This window comes from Zingiber officinale, chromosome 3A (genome assembly GCF_018446385.1).
Source record: "Zingiber officinale cultivar Zhangliang chromosome 3A, Zo_v1.1, whole genome shotgun sequence".
NCBI classification, from domain to species: Eukaryota; Viridiplantae; Streptophyta; class Magnoliopsida; order Zingiberales; family Zingiberaceae; genus Zingiber; species Zingiber officinale.
In genome coordinates, this window is record NC_055990.1 from 110,557,169 (window position 1) to 110,567,040 (window position 9,872).

General features: G+C 33.2%; 1 long non-coding RNA gene across 2 annotated transcripts; it reads left to right on the plus strand.

Annotated features, from left to right (window-relative positions):
* Positions 1–5,970: 5,970 nt before the first annotated feature.
* LOC122052269 lies at positions 5,971–8,965 on the plus strand. Of its 2 annotated transcripts, XR_006131952.1 has the most exons (5): positions 5,971–6,103; positions 6,194–6,547; positions 6,620–6,678; positions 6,788–7,174; positions 8,734–8,965. It is a non-coding gene; the product is annotated as an uncharacterized LOC122052269 (long non-coding RNA). The 2 variants fall into 2 exon arrangements; XR_006131951.1 differs by having other exon boundaries at positions 6,032–6,547.
* The last annotated feature ends 907 nt before the right edge of the window (positions 8,966–9,872 follow it).

Sequence of the window (9,872 nt, forward strand, 5' to 3'; positions counted from 1 at the left end):
TAAAATTTTGAAATTAAATTTAAAAAATTCAAAATTCAAAATTCAATTAAAAATTCGAAATTCAATTCGAAATTAAAAGTAAAAATCAACTTAAATCAAATAAAAATAGAAGGAGGATCCAGAATAGCTGACACCCCCAACTAAACTACCCGACTGGATAACCGAACTTAATCTACCCGACAGGGTAACCAAACTTTACCTACTCGGCAGGGTAAAAAGGGTTAGATTAAAATGGGCTAGGTTTAACTTGACCCATGGTACTGGTGAAGTATTGGATGATAGTACGTTGGGGAAACTTAGTCATCGCATGTCTAGGAAGATATGGCTTCGACCTGGTCCATTTGGCTAAGTGAAACTAACCGAAGCTACCCTTTATGGATCCTAACTAGTTAGACCAAGGTTTTGTACTAAGTTCAATGAGTTGGACTATTTGGAAAACCTCGAAGGCATGGTTACTTTAATGATGTCCTTATTACTCACCATAGCCCAGAAGTTTATCCAAAGAACGCCTGCTTGTTTTAATTATAGGATTCCCTGATTGAAAATTTAGATCAGGTGAGATGACTAAGTAATTAAAATTAATTCAAATTTTTTAATAAATTATTTTTCAAATTAATTAACTTAAAATTATTTTAATTAACTTAAAATTATTTTTCAAATTAATTAACTTAAAATTATTTTTCAAATTAATTAACTTAAAATTATTTCTCAAAATTAACGTAAAATTATTTTTCAAAATTAATTAACTTAAAATTATTTTTCAAATTAATTAACTTAAAATTATTTTTCAAATTAATTAACTTAAAATTATTTCTCAAAATTAACTTAAAATTATTTTTCAAAATTAATTAACTTAAAATTATTTTTCAAATTAATTAACTTAAAATTATTTTTCAAATTAATTAACTTAAAATCATTTTTCAAAATTAATTAACTTAAAATTATTTTTCGAAAATTAAATTAACTTTTAATATTTAATCTAAAAACCTAGTTAATAGAAATTAATAACCTCTCAAAACTTAATTAATCATAAACCTCTTCAACGATAAAAAAAAAAAAATAATACGTGGCACCTGAACAAAGGCGCCTCCCACACAAGGGAGGCGCCCTCAACAGCAGCGTGAAATCTCCCACCAACCTTATTAAGGCGCCTCGGACCATCAAGAAGGCGCCTCTAAAGGCGCCTTAACACTACAAAAAAACTACAATTTAGGGACGAAATTTTGGGACGAATAAAATTCGTTGCAAATTTGGGACAAATTTTGCAACGAAGAAATAATTCATCGCAAATTAGCAACGAAGATAGAAACGGAAAAAGTTCGTTGCAAATTAGCAACAAATACATTTTCGTCGCAAAACTCGTTGCCAATCAGCGTCGAAAAATAAATTTCGTTGGAAAAATTAAAAAATTTGCGTCAAAAAAAATGTTCATCACAGAATTTGAGATAAACATATAAATTTTTGCAACAAATATCTGGTTTCATCGCAAATTGGCAACAAATATATATTCGTCGCAATTATCGTCGCAAATTTGGGACGAAATCCCGAGGTCGTCGCAAATTTCTATTTTTTTAAGTGAGACTTTAAAAATTTGGAAGATGACCCTAGAGATTTCGGAATGACACGAAACAAGTTTCTATGGGTTCGTATCGTAGTCCTCATCTTACTAGTGGGCCCAAACAAAATTTTTAATCAATATTCTGACGTTTATAAATTTTCTAACCCGAACGAGTAATAAATATTAAAATCCTGATTCAAAAATTTATAAACGTCGGAATATTAGTTAAAAATTTTGTTTGAGCCCACTAGTAAGATGGTGAGGACGATACGAACCCATAGAAACTTGTTTCGTGTCATTCCGAGCATTGTAGGGTCATCTATCAATTTTTTAAAGTATCAATTAAAAAAACAATGAAAAAGAAATTTTGGGACGAAATTTGGAATTCGTCCCTAATTTGGGACGAACCTGGAAGTTCGTTGCAAATTTGGGACGAATTCTCAGTTCGTCGCAAAGTTTAAAATTTTCAAATATCAAAATAAATGCGTCGAAAATACAAGATATGGACCTACAGAGCTCCGAATCACATGAAACAAGTTCCTATGGGTTCGTATCGATCTCATGATCGCAACGATGCCCTCAAATATTTTAAAAAAAAATTTAATCGTAATAATAAGTGGAAGAAGTTCATGAAGCTTAAGAGTTAGTGAAAAAGAGTTAGTGTTTGAAAATGGTGAAGTGATTTTGGAATTAAAAAAATACTCACCTAAAAATATTGTGTGAAAAAAATATTTGAGGTCACCGTTGCGATCAGGAGATCGATACGAACCCATAGAAACTTGTTTCATGTGATTCGGAGCTCTGTAGGTCCATCTCCCGTATTTTGGATGTATTTTTTTTATTTATGAAAAATTACAATTTTGCAACGAACTCGGGAATTCGTCCCTAATTAGGGACGAATTCCCGAGTTCGTCGCAAATTTCTATTTTTTTAAGTAACACTTTAAAAATTTGGAAGATGATCCTAGAGATCTCGGATTGACACGAAACAAGTTTCTATGGGTTCGTATCGTTCTCCTCATCTCACTAGTGGGCCCAAACAAAATTTTTAATCAATATTCTGACGTTTATAAATTTTCTAACCCGAACGAGTAATAAATATTAAAATCTTGATTCAAAAATTTATAAACGTCGGAATATTAGTTAAAAATTTTGTTTGGGTCCACTAGTAAGATGGTGAGAACGATACGAACCCATAGAAACTTGTTTCGTGTCATTCCGAGCTCTCTAGAGTCATCTATCAATTTTTAAAGTATCAATTTAAAAAAAAAATAAAAAAGAAATTTTGGGACGAAATTTGGGATTCGTCCCTAATTTGGGACGAATTCCCGAGTTCGTCGCAAATTTCTATTTTTTTAAGTAAGACTTTAAAAGTTTGGAAGATGACCCTAGAGATTTCGGAATGATACGAAACAAGTTTCTATGGGTTCGTATCATTCTCCTCATCTTACTAGTGGACCCAAACAAAATTTTTAATCAATATTCTGATATTTATAAATTTTCTAACCCGAACGAGTAATAAATATTAAAATCCTGATTCAAAAATTTATAAACGTCGGAATATTAGTTAAAAATTTTGTTTGAGCCCACTAGTAAGATGGTGAGAACGATACGAACCCATAGAAACTTGTTACGTGTCATTCCGAGCACTGTAGGGTCATCTATCAATTTTTTAAAGTATCAATTAAAAAAACAATGAAAAAGAAATTTTGGGACGAAATTTGGAATTCGTCCCTAAATTGGGACGAACCTGGAAGTTCGTTGCAAATTTGGGACGAATTCTCAGTTCGTCGCAAAATTTAAAATTTTCATATATCAAAATAAATGCGTCGAAAATACGGGAGATGGACCTACAGAGCTCCGAATCACATGAAACAAGTTCCTATGGGTTCGTATCGATCTCATGATCGCAACGATGCCCTCAAATATTTTTAAAAAAATTTTAATCGTAATAATAAGTGGAAGGAGTTCATGAAACTTAAGAGTTAGTGAAAAAGAGTTAGTGTTTGAAAATGGTGAAGTCATTTTGGAATTAAAAAATTACTCACCTAAAAATATTGTGTGAAAAAAATATTTGAGGTCACCGTTGCGATCAGGAGATCGATACGAACCCATAGAAACTTGTTTCATGTAATTCGGAGCTCTGTAGGTCCATCTCCCGTATTTTGGATGTATTTTTTTTATTTATGAGAAATTACAATTTTGCAACGAACTCGGGAATTCGTCCCTAATTAGGGACGAATTCCCGAGTTCGTCGCAAATTTCTATTTTTTTATTAAAAATTTAGAAGATGACCCTAGAGATCTCGGATTGACACGAAACAAGTTTCTATGGGTTCGTATCGTTCTCCTCATCTCACTAGTGGGCCCAAACAAAATTTTTAATCAATATTCTGACGTTTATAAATTTTCTAACCCGAACGAGTAATAAATATTAAAATCTTGATTCAAAAATTTATAAACGTCGGAATATTAGTTAAAAATTTTGTTTGGGCCCACTAGTAAGATGGTGAGAACGATACGAACCCATAGAAACTTGTTTCGTGTCATTCCGAGCTCTCTAGAGTCATCTATCAATTTTTAAAGTATCAATTTAAAAAAAAAAAAAAGAAAGAAATTTTGGGACGAAATTTGGAATTCGTCCCTAATTTGGGACGAATTCCCGAGTTCGTCGCAAATTTCTATTTTTTTAAGTAAGACTTTAAAAATTTGGAAGATGACCCTAGAGATTTCAGACGAAACAAGTTTCTATGGGTTCGTATCATTCTCCTCATCTTACTAGTGGACCCAAACAAAATTTTTAATCAATATTCTGATGTTTATAAATTTTCTAACCCGAACGAGTAATAAATATTAAAATCCTGATTCAAAAATTTATAAACGTCGGAATATTAGTTAAAAATTTTGTTTGAGCCCACTAGTAAGATGGTGAGAATGATACGAACCCATAGAAACTTGTTACGTGTCATTCCGAGCACTGTAGGGTCATCTATCAATTTTTTAAAGTATCAATTAAAAAAACAATGAAAAAGAAATTTGGGACGAAATTTGGAATTCGTCCCTAATTTGGGACGAACCTGGAAGTTCGTTGCAAATTTGGGACGAATTTCCAATTCGTCGCAAAATTTAAAATTTTCAAATATCAAAATAAATGCGTCGAAAATACGGGAGATGGACCTACAGAGCTCCGAATCACATGAAACAAGTTCCTATGGGTTCGTATCGATCTCATGATCGCAACGATGCCCTCAAATATTTTTAAAAAAATTTTAATCGTAATAATAAGTGGAAGAAGTTCATGAAGCTTAAGAGTTAGTGAAAAAGAGTTAGTGTTTGAAAATGGTGAAGTGATTTTGGAATTAAAAAAATACTCACCTAAAAATATTGTGTGAAAAAAATATTTGAGGTCACCGTTGCGATCAGGAGATCGATACGAACCCATAGAAACTTGTTTCATGTGATTCGGAGCTCTGTAGGTCCATCTCCCGTATTTTGGATGTATTTTTTTTATTTATGAAAAATTACAATTTTGCAACGAACTCGGGAATTCGTCCCTAATTAGGGACGAATTCCCGAGTTCGTCGCAAATTTCTATTTTTTTAAGTAACACTTTAAAAATTTGGAAGATGATCCTAGAGATCTCGGATTGACACGAAACAAGTTTCTATGGGTTCGTATCGTTCTCCTCATCTCACTAGTGGGCCCAAACAAAATTTTTAATCAATATTCTGACGTTTATAAATTTTCTAACCCGAACGAGTAATAAATATTAAAATCTTGATTCAAAAATTTATAAACGTCGGAATATTAGTTAAAAATTTTGTTTGGGTCCACTAGTAAGATGGTGAGAACGATACGAACCCATAGAAACTTGTTTCGTGTCATTCCGAGCTCTCTAGAGTCATCTATCAATTTTTAAAGTATCAATTTAAAAAAAAAATAAAAAAGAAATTTTGGGACGAAATTTGGGATTCGTCCCTAATTTGGGACGAATTCCCCAGTTCGTCGCAAATTTTTATTTTTTTAAGTATGACTTTAAAATTTGGAATATGACCCTAGAGAGCTCAGAATGACACGAAACAAATTTCTATGGGTTCGTATCATTCTCCTCATCTTACTAGTGGGCCCAAACAAAATTTTTAATCAATATTCTGACGTTTATAAATTTTCTAATCCGAACGAGTAATAAATATTAAAATCTTGATTCAAAAATTTATAAACGTCAAAATATTAGTTAAAAATTTTGTTTGGGCCCACTTGTCATATGGTGAGAACGATACGAATCCATAGAAACTTGTTTCGTGTCATTCCGAGCACTGTAAGGTCATCTATCAATTTTTTGAAGTATCATTTAAAAAATAAAATGTTTGCGACGAATTATGAGGTCGTCCCTAATTTGGGACGAACTTGGCAACGAATTATAGTTCGTCGCAGAAATCGCAATAATCCCGATCCCTACCGTGCCCTAATTCTTTTTCTTCTCTTCTCCATCTGCTCGTGCGGCGGCTGCGAACCTTCTGCCCTATTCCGGCCACGATCTCCAACAGGTAAGTTTATTTCTCCCCCTCTTTTTTCCCAAGCATACTAGAGCGTAAGGCGATGGTCGTTGCTTGGTCACGCCGGCTTTTCTTGCACAGCACGCACGGATCTCCGACCCCCTATATGCTGCTTTCTGGCCTTGGTGGCCGCTGCCGGCCGAAGGATCGTTGCCGACCGCCTGGCGACGCTGGCTTGCCGGTTGCCGCCTCCCCTGTGATGCCTCGGGGGCTGCTATCGGTCTCCTTCTGCCGTCTGCAACTGCTGCCGGGCCAGATAGCCACTAATGGCCACTGTCGCCCGCTTGGCGACATTGCCTTGCTGGATGTCGGCCCCCTGTGACGCCTAGGGGGGCTGCTGCTGGTCTCGTGCTGCCATTGGCAGTCCCTGCTGGCTCCTAGTTGCTGCTACCGACCCCGGTTGTCGTTGCCAGTTCTTGTCGGCTGCTGCTTTCCGTGGGTGTCGGTGGCAATAATTGTTTTTGAATCTTATATACAATTGTAAAAATTTTATTGTTTCTTGTGTAGGTTTGTACACCGACGTGGTTTAATTTGGAGAGACGCTCATTGTTGTTCTCCTTTGTCAGGTATATGTATTTAGATTTGTTTATTAATAATGATAGTAATAATGATACTGTATTTACCTATTGTACTATTTCTTGTTTTTATTTTGATACTGTATTTCGACTTGTTCAGCTTCTGCTAGTTCTGATATTGAGGGGTCTGAGCCGTCTGTTGGTAGTGATTTCAATTTATGGCTATAGGCGAGTGGGGGGCCAAAAAGGGGAGGAAAGATATTCGGAATGGGTTCATTGAGCAGAACCCATAGAGTTGGTCGTATATCTTCTTCTTCCTCCTCACATACCTGGTAGATGCATAACTTGACTGAAGAGGTTTCCCAGTTGAAGGGCATTATAAAGAACAGGGATGAAGAAATGAGAGAAATGCGCCGACAACAAGATTTTATTATGCGGCATCTTCAGTTAAGTTCTGTTCCAAGTCATATTCCTTCCGGTGACGGTGATGATGGTGATGATGGTGATGATGATAATGGCGGTGGTGGTGATTCTTGATAAATTTATGGTAAATTTTATGTTTGAATATTTTTCATGTCATGTTATAGTTGATTCTATATTTTCATTTTACCTTGATACATTGCATCTTATGTCATGTTTGCTATCTATATAAGATAACGCTGCCAAACAAATTCTACTACATTATTATTAATTTAGCTTTGTATCTTCATGTCCTTGCTCTTTTGATTATTTTTTAGAACACCTTATACTATGATGTGTTATAATAATTCCATGCTGCCTTTGTATAATTTTGATGTTTGAGTTACAATTATGTCATCTTTTTGATGCAATGACTAGTTTAATTTGGTGATCATTCTTTTGAACCTTTCATAGAGTAACTATCTCTAATATTGATTTGAGTTCTTTTGTCAATTCTTTTACCCGCGTTTATATTTTTGTTATTATTTTTGTTGGGATTGGAAATCTTGTTCTAGTATAATCACATTAGTATATATGTAATATATATACTAATGTGAGTACTGATGTGCTCTTTTTAAGAGCACTTATATACACATTTAACTATACAAAATTAACCACACAAGTATTAAAAGGATTATCAATGTACTTATTTCATTATCAATTTCCTTATTTGAAGCTCCTTGAATGCCCTTGTTTGTCGCTGACAACGATTTCATTGAAGCATAAATAACTTAAAGAGGTTTAGGAGAAATTTGACTAAATAACTTATTTCATTATCAAATAGAACTTTTACTATACACTCAAAATTATAGGTCTACCTAATTTTATTTCATTGCAAAATGATTCAATTATGAACCTTCACGTATAGCAGTATGTTGGCAAAACAGAATGTTATTGTAGCTTGTTTGAAGATATGGATGCTGGTGATTAAACAAAATTGTTATATATATATATTTGAAGAAATTTAAGTAGATTGATGAATTTTAAATTAAAAGGTAGGATATGCAATTAGAGATTAAGATGCTAGCATGTGGATTGAAACCTTAAGCCAACAGTCCTATTAAAATTTATTGAATTTCTCCTTAGGTATATAATTTGAGTCTCTATGACAGTTACTTGCTCATATGGGGCTCCAAGATCCTATTTTTTTGTCAAACTGTAGGATCCTTACATTCGTGAAACAAGATATTTAATTTAGTAAACACGAAAATATAGTCCAATTTACAAGAATACTATTATGATTGCATATTAGCAAGTTGATTGGTAATCATCAAGGTATATAACAATGGGAATAATCACTGATCTGGTAATATTAAATCACATAAAAATTGTTCCAATGGAATTAGTTGTATATATGAATATGATGTGTTTAGTTTTGGGATAATTTGTTGAACTTGTTGTTTGAATTTTGGTTATTTGTATATATGAACATGAGGCTTGACCAAAGGATATGAATTGCAAACAACTTTAATTTCACATTGATACTTTGCATTTTATATCATGATGATACTTTGCATGCTATGACAAACAATCTTAGTAACAAATTTCATTCATGTATGTAAATGTTAGATACAAATATCATTAATATGTTTGATACATTTTTGTAATTATAAATGTTACTTATTGTATGTTTGTAATTTGACGCAGGAAAAAAAGCACGGAAGGTGACCGAAGCTCCTGAGACATGATGATATGTATTTTATTTTCTTTTGGATGTCTTGTTACATTTGTTGTTTGGATTATTATAGAACTTTCATGTTTGATATTATGAGTTGTTGAACTTGTTTGGATTTTGGTTAGTTGTATATATGAATATGATGTGTTTAGTTTTGGGATGATTTGATTGGATATAAGATATATGGATTATGGATGTGTAGGATATGATGTGTTTAGTTTTGAGATGATTTTTTTGGATGTCGTATATGGATGTATTGGATATAATTTGTTAAAGATGATGTAATTGTAATATGTAAACAGAAATACAGAAAAAACAAAAAATAGTTTCTGCATTTTTTTTTTGGGACAAATTTTGCGACAAATATATCTTTGTCGCAAATTTATCGTAAAATTCGTCCCAAATTTCGTCGCAAATTTGGGACAAAAAATAATTTTTTGTCACAAAAGATACAACTTTTGCGATGAATCAAGATTTGTCCCAGAATTCGTCGCAGATTTGGGACAAAATTAAGTTTTTCGTCGCAAATTAGGAACAACTTTTTTCTGATCGATGTGTGTTAACGTTCCAAATTTGGGACGAATCTGGATTCGTCCCAAAATTCGTCCCAAATTTGGGACGAATCCAGATTCGTCCCAAATTTGCGACGAATCCAGATTCGTCCCAAATTTGCGACGAATCTGAATTCGTCCCAAATTTGCGACGAATCTGAATTCGTCCCAAATTTGGGACGAAAATATGTTTTTGTCGCAAATTTCCGATGAAAATAGATTTTTTTTGCCTCTAGTTATTTGTAATTTGGCAATGTTTTTTTGCGACGAAAATTTTTCGTTGCAAATTTGGGACAAAAGTATATGTTTGTCGCAGATATAATATTATGAAATTTGCAACGAATAAATGTTCGTTGCATATTTGCAACGAATTCTGCGACGAAAATTTAAATTTGTCGCAAAAATTTCCAACGAAAATCATGTGTTTGTCGCTAACATTTTGCAACACCATTTTTGGGACGAATATATTTTCGTCCCAAAATTCGTCGCAAAAAAATTTGCGACGAATTTTTTTATCAAATTCGTCCCAAATTTTGTCCCTAAATAGCAATTTTTTTGTA